The following is a 16,301-nucleotide window of genomic DNA, read 5'->3' as shown; positions in this document are numbered from 1 at the left end:
TGTTTTCCTTTAACAAATACTAATAAAAAGTTTTCCAGTGTAGTCCTAGCCAATTTACACTCCCACTAGCAATGCATGAGAGTTCCAATTATCCACATCTTTGCAAAACTTGGTACTGTTGGTCTTTTCAATTTTTTGTGTCATTTTGGTGGTCATGCAGCATATCACTATACTTATTAAAAGTGTATATCATTATTAGTTTGTTATCTTAATTTTTACCATACAAAATCCATACAAATCTCAGATACAAAGCATAAATCTTATCTTAATCAGTAAAAGACTACTGTGTTAATTCTTCAAAAAATTAGAGAACTAAAGCTTTTGCCACATTTAATTTTGAGGTAATGCATAAAAATGATGAAGAAATTGAAATTACATTATACAAATAAATGATTAGCAATACACAACTCTTTGGAAACTAGACATTTGTTTTCAATTCTAAGAGAACAGCTAAAAACAATTATTATAAGCCTTTACTGTTTGATCTTATTACAAGTTTTGGGGAGGAAAGTATTCTTGGTTTCCGATTCCACAGCCAAATTACAAAGCATTCCTATGTGCAATGGATATTCTTAATGAATAAAATTGAGTGGTTTTAGGAATTAAAGTGATTGTAAGTCAGATCTGTAGTTAAATAAGGTAACCACTACAAAACATATGGCTTGTCTCCGTAAAGGTTCTATTTATACACATCGGATGACAACCATTAAGCAGTACATAGTTCTCTTAGCTCGAGTTATAGAGACCTAAAAATACATTTCCTGGCTTCCACCAGGAACTGGCAGAATCTCAAAAAGGAGTTCGTGTCTTGGCTAAAACACAATCATTTTTTGAGATCAATGTTATCTGCATTAGGCTAAGTCCCATTAGTAGAAGTGGAAGAAATGTTTATCCCCATACTTGAAATTTAACCATCTCCTGTTTGCCTTTGTAGTCTAAGACGCAGTTTGGGAACCATTGGCCATCAGCCTTAGCACAGGCATGAAAGCAGATTCCAGCATCAGTCTTTATTATTGTAATTGGAGGCTAACTGCTTTACCACGCTGTGTTGGTTTCTGCCGTACAACAATATGAACCAGTTATAAGTATACATATACCTCCTCCCTCTTGAGCCTGCCTCACATCCCCACCATCCCACCCGTCAGTCTTACTCACAGTAACCTTGGACTTGCTTCTAGATTTTTCCCTACTGGAGGGACCTCATTTATCACCACTGTTTCAGCACATTAGGTCATGATATTTTTCAAGTGCTTCAAGACTGACCTGTCCACCTGGAAGCTCAGTCAACAAACGCAGAGATAGCACAAAATGATGCAAATTTGGATGGAAGGCAATTGGCCACTGACTCAGTTCCTCACTGCCCTCCAAAACCCATCCCCATCTCATCTCTTTAACTTCAAATCACCATGGCTTCCCACCCCATCAAATTCCCTTTGCCCACTGCACTTGTGGCCTATGACCAGTGTTCACCCACCACAGACGGATCTGAGACCACATTCCCCTAAACAGATGTGTTCCCCCTCTGCTCAAAATTGCATTCCTTCTCCTCTTTTATCTCCCAAAGGCTCACAAGTTTGTCTAATACTCGGAGCTGTAAGCTGCCTTTTCTTTAAAACCAGTCAATAAGTCCTGCTTGTCCTTTCCAAGTAGCTTCCATCCGCTTTGCCATCCCCGCTCCTCTCCCATCTCTCCAAATCTAGTCGCCCTATTCTGTTATCTCTTAGCTCATCTCTGTGCCAGACTCTCACCCTTGCAACTTACCCTTCACCAAACCCCTGCACCTTGCACACTTTCCTCTCTCAATTAGAGAACCAAGTGCATGTGTTTTCACTGGCTTTCAAGACACTCCACAAGTCTGACCACACTGACCTCCCATCTCTCTCACCCCTGTAGTTCAAATGCCACTCATTCCTTCTAAGAGAAGCTGCCTGTGCCATGTTATACAAGATCCTGCTCCCAGGCCAAGGGAAGTGAGCATTGGAAGCCATTCCCCTCACCCCAGCTGGCTGCACCAGAGGTGGACCTCTAGCCCTTGGAATCTGGCACCGAGGCCCACCGATGCTTGTGCACCTCTGCTGCAGCGGGACAGCCATACTCAGGGCACAGCAAACCAGCTCTTCTAGAGAGACAAAGGAAAAAGCAGCAGGAAGGTCAGAAGAAGGAGGGAAGAGATACTAACTTCCCTCGAGAGACACAGGCAGTCGTCTGAGCTCTGCACTCCACATTTCTAACTGCTATTTTTCATCAGTCCCCACTGGGTTTCTCACCAAAGTCCTTTATCCTCCAAAATCATGCTGCCCAAAGCCAGGTGCACTGGGTTCTGATTCTCGTTGATAAATCTAAGTAAGCCATATTTGACACCATACCTGCTTTCAGCTGTGTGTCTCTGTAAAGACTCCTCCCCGCCTTAACTGCTACCCACATGTCTTCATCAGACTCTTCACAGCACCTTTTCAGACTTAACTCAAGTTCCACTCCGCTTCTTTCCAGAGGCTCTCTTTGCTCCAGCTTTCACTGATTTATGTTGAGATGGAAGGTAAGATGGTAGAAAGAAGGAGAAAAGGTCTAAGAACTTTTATATTTACTTGTTATATACTCCTTCCTTCTCTCAGACTCTATTTTCTAATACAGAACTTGAATACAATAAAATTCCCTATATGAGTCTCCTGTGAGCCTACATTAGACGACATACATGAAAATGCCTAGTCAGTTTCTGGTTCTATTCAGGGTCTACTGAAAAGTTCATTGTATTTCTTGCATTTTTTGGTTCCTATAGAACTTTTGATTCAACATCAAGCTGTCCCTAGGCAGCAACAAAGACATATCAGATCTTCAGAAATATGTATGATGTGGGCCCAATTTTCTTCCAATACTGGAAAGTTCAATGATATGTTCTTCCACATCAAGAAGTGAAGAGAACCCAAGTGAGGTTAACTGAATGCCTAGTGATCCAGGTTGGATCACTAGGTGTCTACGACGCACCCTTACCCCAGGATATTAAAGGACTTCTGAAGAGTAAATCCTCACTCCATTAAAATGATTTTTTTCCTAGAAGCTAAAGATTTTATTTTTCAAGTATACTGCTTGTTTGTATTTTCCCCATCAACTCACTCTGCAGATTTTCTTACACTTGGAAACACATCAAGTGAAAAACTAAAGATGATTTGGTTGATAAATAAATGAAAATAAAATTTCTAAACCAGAAGAATTTCAATTACATTAGGAAATATCCCAACCATGAAAATTTTAGTAGACACAAGATTACAGAATCACAAAACCTGGAAAACATAAAACCAATAAGTAAAGAAACTTGTTTTTAATAGTTTCCCATAACTCCTAAATTAAAAACTATAATTATATCATTCTTCAACTTGTTGATTTAAATGACCAACCAGAAATGGTTTTGCAAGTTAGCAAACAATAAGACAAATATAGAGTAAAGTTTCAAGAAGGCTAGCTTAATACATTGGAAAAGGAAATGGCAACCCACTCCAGTATTCTTGCCTAGAGAATCCTGTGGACAGAGGGGCCTGGTGGGCTGCTGTCCATAGGGTCACACAGAGTTGGGCATAACTGAAGCGACTTAGCAGCAGCAGCTTAATACATGTTAATAATTCCCTACATTTCCTACAAACATTAATAATTTCCTACATTCCTATAATAATTGCATACATACATTCCCTCTTTTATAGAAGAATTAATGATTTTGAACTGTGCTGTTAGAGAAGACACTTGAGAGTCCCTTGGGCTACAAGGAGATCCAACCAGTCCATCCTAAAGGAGATCAGTCCTGGATATTCAATGGAAAGACTGGCGCTGAAGCTGAAACTCCAGTACTCTGGCCACCTGATGCGAAGAACTGACTCATTGGAAAAGACTGTGATGCTGGGAAAGATTGAAGGTAGAAGGAGAAGGGACGACAGAGGATGAGATGGCTGGATGGCATCACTGACTCAATGGACATGAGTTTGCGCAAACTGAGGGAGTTGGTGATGGACAGGGAGGCCTGGCATGCTGCAATTCATGGGATCACAAAGAGTCGGACACAACTGAGCAAATGAACTGAACTGAACTGAACATACATTTGCATTAATAATTTCCTACATACATTCCTATAATAATTTCCTATATACATTTCCTCTTTTATAAATTTGGAAGCAGTTTTGTGCATGCACTTACTTAGTGGTTCAGATGGTAAAGAATCTGCCCACAATGTGCGAGACCCAGGTTTGATCTCTGGATCAGGAAGATCCCCTGGAGAAGGGAACTGGAACTTATTCCACTATTCTTGCCTGGAGAGTTCCATGGACAGAGGATCCTGGCAGTCTACAGTCCATGGGGTTGCAAAGAACAGGCACAACTGAGCAACCTTCACTTTAACTTTCTTTCGCTGGTGCAGGCATTAAACATCTATCAGGGAGATAGGACACCTGATTCCTATTCCTTAGATTTTTATGATATTTGCCAAGTTATATAACTTCTGTGCCTCATTTTCCTCACTCCTAAAATTAAAAGATTGCTGGTGGGAGAGAAAATTAGCAGGCAGATTCTTTACCAGCTGAGCCACAAGGGAAGCCCAAGAATACTGGAGTGGGTAGCCTATCCCTTCTCCAGCAGATCTTCCCAACCCAGGAATCAAACTGGGGTCTCCTGCATTGCAGGTAGATTCTTTACCAACTGAGCTATCAGGGAAGCCCTTTAAAAGGTAATTGGGCAATGTCTATTAAAATGTAAAATGCACATAAACTTCTTACATTTTAATACCAGCATTTCCCTTCTCTTTGGTATCCTAAAAAAGCTAGTGCAAGGAAGCTTGTGCGTTCCAGCACTCTGCAGGACAGGGAAAATTCTGAAACAAGCCAAATACCCATCCGAGAGAAGGACACGAAGCAAACTATGGGGCATCCACGTGATGAGATGTGGTGTCAAAACGTGGGGTACCACCTGCAACCACATCTGATAAAACATGTGAAACGGCTGTGTCTGTTAATAGGCAGAGTCAAGGTCTCTAAGACATATCATCAAATATAAAAAGCAAGTTACACAAAACATGGTGCTGTGTGTTACACATACACTAAATGATAATATGTATTTTCTATAGATACACATATTCATATCTCCATGTTCAAGACAAGTTCAGAAGGTTGCAGAGTGGACTGATCACATAGCCAGTGCTTGTTTGGGAAGCTGAGAGGTGCCAAAGTGGACAGTGACTTCATTTTGTTGCTTTCGGTTTTTAGACGAAGAAGGCATTCATAAATTCTATGTATAATTACAATTAATTAAAAAAAATTAAACTCTTAGTCTAGACAATCTCAAAGCCCTTTCTGAGTTCCATGTTTGTTGAGAAAGCATGGATGATTTCTTAGTTGGAAATCTTAACTTATATTTCACATCTTAACATACCTAAACTTCCCTTGTTGCTCAGATGGTAAAGAATCTGCCTGCTATGTAAGGACCTGGGTTTGATCCCTGGGTCAGGAGGATACCCTGGAGAAGTGGACAGCTACCCACATCAGTATTTTTGCCTGGGAAATCCCGTGGATGGAGGAGCCTGGTGGGCTACAGTCCACGAGGTCACAAAGAGTCAGACACAACTAAGCAACTAACACCAAACTTAGCTAGTCTTTAATATCTTGTTAGTCTAGTATTTTGTAAAATCATATCTGATTTATAAGCAAATAGTTGCAAATAGTTCCTTATCATTTCAAGAAATAGTTTTATAGATTTGTAACTAAATTCTTAGAGCCTTGGGCAGGATTTTTAACACAGTTTCCAAGTCATCATAAACAAAGGACCCACTTTATAGTATATTAATGGCTACAGTGTTGGGCTCTTCTGGACCTAAAGAGCTCAACGTACACTGGTGTTGCTAATTCTATCACAAATTACTAACACACAAAATGAAATGCTATTTTGTGTTTAATAAAAAAGACTGTTATAAGGCATCGTATCTTTCTAAAGTGTTAACCAATCAACTTAATAATCCATCCAATATTCTTTTCTCAAGATTTATCTCAGAATATACCTAACTTGACTTTATCTTTCTTCACCAAGTATTAGAGAGAGGAAACACAATTATAGAAAGTACTGAAGCACTATTTGGTAAAACTAAATACAACTTACTGGAGGCAAAATGTAAGTCTTTTGCAAACTGCCTTCGGAACAATCTCCAATGTCTCCAGGCCCATTACTGGCCCATTTGCAAAACTCTCTAAATTGGCCCCCCATGTCTTACAGCCAATGATGGTGACATTATGAAAGAATATTATTAGTACTGCAAGCAATGACTTAACAGTATTTCTGCATGTACTACAAGAAATTTAAGTGTCTGAGAACTCGTGAGAGACCTTGTTCGTGACTTTATTTCACATTCCAACTAGATTGTAAATTGGATTCCATGACCTAACAGATTTCTTTTCTGGAAGAATTTAGCTCCTTGTCCCTCTCAGTCCCATCCTGAGAAAAGAGAGTCGCTTCTCTTTTCTATGTTCAATCCTGAGCTTGACATAATAATCCAATTCCATCCCACTTTCCTCAGGACTTTAATTACAAAACTTCCTTTCTTTCTCCTGCACCTCCAATTTCCCCTTTCCCCTGATTCCTTTTATTCTACATGGAAATGCTCAGGCTTCTCTAAATAGAAATAAAGGCCCTTCAATCGAGGATACTCCCCTCTGAACACAGCGTCCTCCTCCCTCCCCAGGGACTTCTGCTCCCGGGTGCCTTGATGACTTCTTTCCTGCTACTCCGGAGACTCCACTATCTCCAAGACTGTCCATTCTTTATACTTTTAGGCCCAGTGGCCTGTCTCAGTCCTTACTGCCTAAGGCCACTTGACACCACCGTCCTAACACTCCCTGAAATTTGCCCCATTTCCCCACTGCCTCCTGTCTCCCCCTCTCTCAGCTCACATGTGAGAGTCCTTACACATCTTCTGTCTTGCTCTCTTGAGAGAACTCAGCTAGTGCGTGCCACCTTGCATGATGAAGGCATAAAGGGACACTGATCTTACTATAGCTTATGTGAGTGGCTTGCCCTCGAGCATACCTTCAGAGAACAGAATGAGAAGAGCTGTCCTTGGACTTGGACTTGTGTGATCAGGGGGCTCTGAACCCACCTGGAACCCCCGCTTCCCAGTGCAGCCACTGTCACTTTTGACAACTGGTTCCCAGATCAGGATCATCACCCTGTCACTTCCGATTCAAGTGCCCATTCCACAATCCCAAATGCCGGCTGGATATGTCCACCTGGGTAGTCTGCCAGCTCCTCAAGTCAACTCAACTGAAATCCCAGTCTTACATCACTTAGTCCCACCTACACACTCCAAGTCACCTTTCTGTCCAATAAGTTTCTCAACAGCACAAATCATCACTTATTCACTGCATTCAACTCACTCCTACCAGGGCCCTCCTGAAGGCATAACTCAGAAAGTATTTTGTTAAGTCTTTGGACCATTCACTTTCTTTTTGAGAAAGATTTTATGTCCTCAGAGAAGGAGTAAATATTGAAATCAAATCTACTTATTATTCAAAGGTCATCTTCAATTTGTACATCCTAATTCTTTCCTCAGGGCACGACATAAGCTTTTTATAACAAGTTAACAGAATTCATTTTACAAGTTGGTACTTCACTAGTTTTGCAAAGAAAGGGACATACTTTGCATAAGCATGATTGTTGAAATTGGGATTCAATTCACTTGACTAGTTAGTTAATTCTATGGTTGGTGCCTAGATTATACTGTGATTTCTATTTGTGTCAACACTGAAGTTAATGAAAAAGTCAATTTATCCCCCCAAAAAAGTAGTAATGGAGAAACCAGTGAATGAAGATTCTACTTTCAAACAATGAACTTAATAACTAGCTCTAATCATTAAACTCCTAGTTTAAATTTTGTAAAACCAAAACACATCCCTTATAAAGTAAAATATGATTTTATTATAATAAACTGTGAAAGTTATGTATAGTCACTTTAGAAAAAGTTGCAAATGTGAGGCAAATATAAATAAATAAATTAAAATCATTCATAATCCCACCAGTGCTATGTTGGTGCTTATCCATATAGCTATTAGGCATTTTCTCTTTTTCAAAAAATTAGATCTTTTTGTTCATTTTCCTTTGTAGTCTGCAAATTTCTCTTGACATTAAAACAAAACATTTTTATGTATTATTTAATTTGGCAACATCATTTTTAATGCCTACATAAGGTTCAATCATAGACATACATCCTAATTTAACTGATTTCCTATTGATGAATATTTATAGCTTATTTTCCAATTTATTATGCTATTGATCAATATCATGATTAACCTCTATAATTTCTACCCACTTTTATGATAATTTCCTTAGAATAATGAATTAAGAGTGAAACTGTTGGATCAAAGAACTTGAGGATTTTTATGCTTTTGATAAATACATCAAAAGCTATCCAGAAAAGCTGAATCAATTTAAATTCTCTGCAAATAGCTTAGAGTTGTATTTAATCTCACCATTGCCAACCATTGGCTCTCTTAGTTTTGGAAAAAAGGAAACTATGGGTGAAAATAATTATTGTTTGTATAATTTGTATTTCTTTGGTTAGGAATGAAACTAACAATTTTCTTATACTTATCCATATTTGCATTTTTTCCTTCTTCCTTTTCCTTTTTTTCATTAATTGCCCATTTGTAGTCTTTGTCCATTTTTCTGTTTTTCTTATATTCTGGATATTTAATAAGCATTTAAAGCTTCTAAATATCATTTATTTTGCAAAAATTATTTCTAGTCTGCTTTTTAAAAAAAATTCGCTTTGCATTTTGTTTTCTAATTTACGGATTGCTTTAGGTGGAAGTATTTTTTAATAGTGCTGTCAAATTTAACTTTCTTTTTGTAGATTCTCCCTTTTATTGAATAATCTACTATTAACCAACTGATTTAGGATCTTTATTACATGCTAGTTTTGTCTGTCTATTTGTTTTATAGTTGTTTGGTGTGTTTATGAACTTTCCGTTTTGTTTTACTGATGTGTTGATTCCCACTGCCAATAAAATGCTACATTAGCTGTTTTACACTGTTTGAAAATTTAATCAGCACCATTCCCTCTTAGTGTTTCTCTAGCTTCTCCAAAAAATTTCATGTTCACTTGAGTTGTTTTACAAATTTATAAAATAACTTTTTAACTTTGAATTTGCATTCATTTAATTTGGGAATGGTGTGTATCCTTAACATTTTAGTATATCTATAAATATGGTATCTCTATTTAAGACTGTTTTATATTCCTTTGAAAATGTTTTAGTTTTTGTTTCTTTTTTTAATGTATAGATTCCATCCACTCCATAAGATTTTTTTAAATGTAGGTATTTTATTTTTGGGGTTGGGTTGCTGTTTTGACTATCATCTTCACAAAATTTTCATTACCAAACATAAGGAAGCTTCTCATTTCATAAATTTATTTTGGAAATATTCTCTTTACTGAATTCTTCATTAGCATTAGTCTTTTTAGTTGTTCCTGTATTCTTAGAGTAGACAATCATACTATATGCAAATTATAAAATGGACTTTTTTCTAATATTTATAGTGTTCAGTTTCATTTTATTGGCCAATGTTCACTAATATGAATGACAGTGAAAAACTTGGCTCCTTATCAGCTTAATGGGAATACGTCTCCAGAATGTTACTATCACATATGATGTTGGTTGCTAGTTTGACATAGAATCTTACCATTCTTAATTTGTAAGATCTCTTAAAGATTATCAGGAGTAGATGTTGAATTTTATTCCATCTTTTTGTCATTTTATCAGTATGATCTGGGTTCAATCCCTGGGTTGGAAAGATCCCCTCAATGAGGGCATGGAACCCACTCCAGTATTCTTGCCTGGAGAATCCCCATGGACAGAGGAGTCTGGAGGGCTGCAGTCCAGGGGGTCACAAAGAGTCAGAATGACTGAGCGACTGAGCACAGCACAGTATAATCTCACCGTTTTCCTCCTTTTTTCTGTTGAGGCAGTGCTAATAGGGATACTTTTTCCAATATTAGAATACACTTACATTTCAGGATCAATCTCTACTTTATTATGTCGTATTTTTCTTACCCTGCTAGATTGTATGTATAGACACATTCAGTCTTATTCATCTAATAGACTAATTCTGCATCATGGTTTATAGATGAGATACATTATATGAATGAATAGGAAGTAATGCAGGTAACATTTTCATTTCCTCAATGCTCCCTTGTAGTTCAACACTGTTGGAACAAAGGCTATAAAATTATCATAGGTAATGATTTCCAAGAAAATCATAAATAAAGTACATATTCAGAAATGTCCAATAACTAGTCTCTTAACCCCAAAAGAAGTTACACAAACTAGACTTGGTGAAATAACACTAAAGGAGTGCTCCCTTTTAAGGGAAATTACTTCTTTTTTAAATGACTACCTCAGAAATCATTATTCATCTGACACATTCACTAGGTAATCCTGAACCTCCCAAAGACAGATTCTAACAAAGAGAAAAATAAATTCTAACCATGATATCATAGACAAAAAGGGGTTAAGCTGTCAGCGTTATATTCCTGGTGATTCTTAACATCGCGGGAAGCAGAAACAGATACTCACTCACACTGTCTCTAGAGATGCTGAGAATCAGCCAAGAGGTCTATTCTTAGTAAAATACTGCTTTCAACCTAATAAACTGCTACTCCAAAAAACTTTACCAATTGTTGCCAGATCCACAAAGTCAAAGCAATAACAACAGAGGCAAAAAAACACCTGGACTTTCAAACAAAAAATTTCACATTCACTAGCTCCTTCCATGACAATGAGTATGTGTACGTCTTTGAATGGAGTAGCATTGTGAAGTATTATATTAGGCTTCAGGAACAGGATTTAACAGGATATGGAAATTTTACAGTTGACCTTTAATGTAGTACTGTGTTGAGAAGGAAGAAGTTCACAAAGGGGAAAGTGTTACATTCCACTATGGCTGGAAATTTCAGGCAAGAATAAGCAAGACAAACTCATGGCAGGATTTTAAATTCATGTACATGGCTAAACCAGGAACAACCAGTTTTGACAATACACTGTGCAGTGCTGGAAAACTCTTTCCTGTTTTCTTTTTAACCCTATGGTTCTTACTTGCTTCTTGAAACTGAGCACTGGGTAAAACCACTTTGGAAAACTGTTAATATTTACTGAAACGGTACGTATGCACTGTCTATTTATTAGTGGTGTGCAGGCGGCATCCACCAGCTCACGAGCATACCGTACACATGTCCTTCCCACTGTACGTCTGAGTACACGACGGCTTATAACTCAGTAATTTCACTCTGAGTTACAGACATGCCCAGAAGACATGCTTCCTCCACACGTGCATTATAGATATGCACTAGGAAATCCACTGTAATATTATTAACAACAGCTCCAAACTAGATCTAGCTAAATGCTCGTAACTTTACAATGGACAGATGAATGTTGGATCAATCACACAATGAAGTACTTTTCAGCAATGAGAATTACAATTACATATGATAATAAGGATTAGTCTTACAGACAGTATGTTGAGTGAAAGAACCCAGCACAAAAGAGGCCCTGCCTTATGTTTCCATTGATATAAAGTATGAAGCAGACACAGTTAATCTATACTGTTCAAGGCAGGAGGTGACCCTTGTGTGGAGGGGCAGTAGCATCTGGAAGGGAGTAGGGTAAGGAGGGTGGGGGTACTGAGGGTTAAGTTGGGAGTAAGTGAGGACTTCTGGGATGCTAGGAATGTTTTGTTTCGTAATCTGGGTGTCAGGGTGCAGATTACATGGACAAACTCAGGTTGTAAAAGTTCAGGAACTGTGTACTTTTCTAACTGTATTTTGTATCTCAATAAAATATATACAAGAAAGAAAGAAAGAAGAAAGCTCAGGCAGGTATCAATTTCTCAAGGGGGTTTCCCCTCTCTCAGACAGATGTCCACCTACCAACAGGTTGTGAGACTTGAAACAGAAGTGTAAATATTGTATAAAATAGCTAGTACAGACCCTGGCATAAAGACTGCCCCTCCCAAGTATATTTATTCTTATCATTCTCTAACTTGCACCTTATCTGTGTTCCATATCACTTTGTATAATTATTTGCCACTGTACTGTAACCATGTTTTTACTTAATTTCCATTCCCACTAGATGATCAGCAGCTGGAAGCACAGGACAACAACTTAACTGCACCCACAGAGGCTAGAACAGAGTGGGTATCTGATAAATATTTGATGGGACAGAATGAAAGTCTATAACAAAGCTCCAAGACTGCTTAGCAGGTCCCAGGTGACATGTGAGAAATTCTCTCAGTCCATTTAACCGACCGTGTGGTTGAGTTACAAAGGAAGGAAAAATTTCCTTCCAGAAATTAGAGTGTGCTCAGACTGAGAAAGGTACATCCTGGGTTGGAGAGGGAGTTCACTTCGCCATGAAGAAATGTATACGTATTTCCTCAAGATAGTGATTTTACTTCCTTTGGATCTCAAAGCAGTATGTGCACTGTCATATTCATTGCCATCTTCACAGCAACCAAGATACAGAAAGAACCTTAATGTCCATTGACAGATGAATGGATAAAGAATACACACACACACACACACACAGTGGAATATTATTCAGTCTTAAAAAAAAAAGGAAGAAGGAAATTCTGCCATTTAAAACAATGTGGATGGACGGAGAGGATATTCTACTAAGTTAAATAAGCCAGACATAGAGAGACAAGTACTGCCTAATCTCACTTACATGTAAAATCATTTTTTAAAAAAAAGAGTTAAATACAAAGAAACAGAAAGTAGAATGGTGATTTATCAGAAGCTTCATTGACTATGCTAGAGCTTTTCACTGTGTGGATCACAACAAACTGTGTAAAATTCTTAAAATATGGGAATACCAGACCACCTAATCTGTCTCCTGAGAAACCTGTATGCAGGTCAAGAAGCAACAGTTAGAGCTGGACATGGAAAAATGGACTGGTTCAAAATTGGGAAGTGAGTACATCAAATTTGTATATTGTTACCCTGCTTATTTAACTTATATGCAGAGTACAGCATGCAAAATGTTGGGCTGGATGAATTGCAAGTTGGAATCAAGACTGCCAGGAGAAATATCAACAACCTCAGATATTCAGATGACATCAATTTAATAGCAGAGTGAAGAGGAACTAAAGAGTCTCTTGATGAAGGTGAGAGAAGAAAGTGAAAAAGCTAGGTTGGAACTCAACATTCAAAAAAAAAAAAAATATATATATATATAAGATCACAGCATCTGGTCCCATCACTTCATGCAAATAGATGGGAAAAACCGGAAATAGTGGCAGATTTAGTTTTCCTGGGCTCCAAAATCACTGCAAATGGGGACTGCAGCCATGAAATTAAAATACACTTGCTCCTTGGAAGAAATTCTATGACAATCCTAGACAGCATATTAAAAAGCAGAGATATCACTTTGGTGACAAAAATCCATATAGCCAAAGTTATGATTTTCCCAGTAGTCATGTTCAGATGTGGGAGTTGGACCATAAAGAAGGCTGAGAGCCCAAAAATTGATGTCTTCAAATGTGGTGCTGAAGAAGACTCTTGAGAACCTCTTGGGCCTCAAGGAGATCTAACGGGTCAATCCTAAAGGAAATCAACCCTGAAGATTCACTGGAAGGACTGCTGCTAAAGCTGAAGCTCCAATACTCTGGCCATGTGATGCAGAGAGCTGACCCTTTGGAAAAGACCCTGATGCTGGGAAAGATTGAAGGCAGGAGGAGAAGGGAGCACCAGAGGATGAAATGGCTGGATGGCATCATTGACTCAATGGACATGAATTTGAGCAAATTCCGGGAATTAGGGAAGGGCAGGGAAGCCTGGCATGCTGCAGTCCATAGGGTTGCAAAGAGTCAAACAGGGCAGTGACTGAACAACAGCTATTGTTGTTGTTGACTGAACTGAGAATAAAGATAGTAGGTTATACAGAATGTGTATTTTACCTAGCATACATGAAAAAGAAATGTTGACACATTTCTATATTTAGAGCTCTGACCATACCATCAAGGCAATGTGAGAGCGAGCTGCTAACACAAGCTGCTGTAAGGTAATCCCAGAGTCTGCATGGATCAAATACGATCAAGTCTAGATAGGCAGTGGCAAGAGTGATGAACTCAGATGGGAAGAGGACTTCATCATCTTCCCAACAGTCCAGAACAAGAGAACAGCAATGTCTTGATCATCAGAGCCTGGCATAAAGACATGGGAAACCTCTAGGGAGAAATAGTGCCCAGCCTGAAGGGCAGACATTATGAAGCCCAGGTTTTCAGAATGTTGAGAAGGGCTGATTCAGTCTTAGAGGAGTCTAGAAAGAAGAGCAAAGCAGAAAAGCAGACCCCAGCGATGGTGGAGATTTGGGATATAACTCCTGGGTCCTTTCTGCTTGGCTGGAGCAGTACCAGAGAGCTAAGCTGGGTCACCATCCCATAACCCTTCTCCAATGCCAGGGCCCTTCCTGAAGAGCAGAACAGCAGCAGAATACAAAGCTTGGGACTTTCAGATCATGAATTTCACTGTCCTGTAATTTTGTATTAGTTGGCTATAAATGATGCAGCCACAAAACTCTGTGTTCACCTAGGATGCTATTGGTGACCAGAGTAGGACCTAACAAAACATCCATACATCCACAGATAAAATGAGAAGACTGGAATGCATGATCTTTGCAGTTCCTAATTCTAAATTCTTTAGCTTACAGGTGCTTAAAAAGCTAACAGATATGCCAACTCTGGATCAGAGTCAAAACAATAAAACTGAGCATCACAGTCACCTCGGATTCACTCCCAGGCCATGTCTTCAGTTTAGGAGACTGATGACTGTCCATCCTTCTACTGTGGATCAGCCAGCCAAACTAACTGACTCTGGGAGATGCATCTGACTAGAGACTATCCTTTCTGTGGGATCCTCCCTCTGGGTCAGTGAGTTCACACAGGATATCAAATTATAGACATGAAAATATATCACTTACTGTGCAAAGAATGGAATAAAAGAAAAAGGAAGAAGGGGACAGAGGAAGAAAGCAAAGAAAGACCTGATGATAGATTTTCCAGATAATCATTCATTCAATATTTATACCAACAATAGCACCAGTCATGTGCAGAAACTGAAGTGTTATGGATTCAAAGTATCTCATAATACACCTTGAGAGACTCCCTTTATAGAGTTTATAGATCTAAGTAGTGCTTCTCAATCATTGGTAATTTTGTCACTCAGGAAACAGATAACAATGTTTGGAGACACTTTTGGTGGCTGCAACTGGGGGCATTACCCGGCACATGGTGGGTAGAGGTCAAAGACACTGCTAAACATCACACAATGCACAGAGCAGCTCCCTACTTCCCCAGCAAAGAAGTATTTGGCCTAAAATGTTAAAAGTATCAAGATTGAGAAATGCTGATCTAAAGGGAGAGAATAAATCAACCACAACAAAGAATGCAACATATGCATACATAGGCTTATACCTAAGAAATGAAAGGGGACAATCTAAATTGTGCATGTGTGTGGGGGTGGGGATATATGGATGGCCTCTACAAAAGCTTTTTGGAGCAGTTTACCCATGAGATGAACATACAGGTTAGTTGAAGAACATGGGGACTTCGGTAGAGAGAAGTAAAGTAAACCATTGTGTTCAAGACAAAGGATTAACAGGTATGAAGACACGTGAGAACTATTAATACACAATCATTCATGTCAGAGAGACGGTCAACCTGGGGCACTGCAGGATTTGAAGCTTGAGAGGCAGGCAGGGGATAGATGATGTTGACCTCTGGATGCTGAACTAGAGACTAGACCAGCATTGTCCAATCAAAGTTTCCTCCACAGAGTGGTCTTCACCAGTAAGCATTTGCAAATCACTAGCCCTGAGGACAAACATGGAGGAAGGGATGTAAACAGAAGTCAAAGAGATTTTTAGAAGCCATTGCAGAGATCCAGGTGGACAGTGAGGATAGAGAAGCAAATGCAATTCCAAGAGGAATGGAAGGGGCATAATCCCCAAGATTTGGTGACTGAGTACATGAGCGTGGGTGGAGGGCATGTGCTTGTATGGTCACTGAACCCAACATCCTCTACAGGGGCAGAATCTTTTTTGTAATTAGAGTAATACCTCACTCATAAGAGATGTGGGGTTTCCCTGCTAGTTCAGCCGGTAAAGAATCCTGCAATGCAGGAGGCCCAGATTCAATGCCTGAATGTGGAAGAAAAGGAAATAGCAACCAACTTCAGTATTCTTGTCTGGAAAAATCCCATGGACAGAGGATCATGAAAGGCTACAGTCCTT

At 39.0% G+C, this 16,301-nt stretch overlaps 1 protein-coding gene and 1 pseudogene across 4 annotated transcripts in view; both read right to left on the bottom strand.

Annotated features, from left to right (window-relative positions):
• Positions 1-7,186, bottom strand: part of LOC136157751 (Y-box-binding protein 1-like) — a 34,037-nt pseudogene extending 26,851 nt beyond the window's left edge.
• The window catches only part of PLCB1 (phospholipase C beta 1), an 830,993-nt gene that overhangs the window by 709,640 nt on the left and 105,052 nt on the right, over positions 1-16,301 (bottom strand). The window lies entirely within an intron of this gene.

The sequence above is a fragment of the Muntiacus reevesi genome, chromosome 2 (genome assembly GCF_963930625.1).
Source record: "Muntiacus reevesi chromosome 2, mMunRee1.1, whole genome shotgun sequence".
Taxonomy (NCBI): Eukaryota; Metazoa; Chordata; class Mammalia; order Artiodactyla; family Cervidae; genus Muntiacus; species Muntiacus reevesi.
This window is presented reverse-complemented; position numbering and strand designations above follow the sequence as displayed.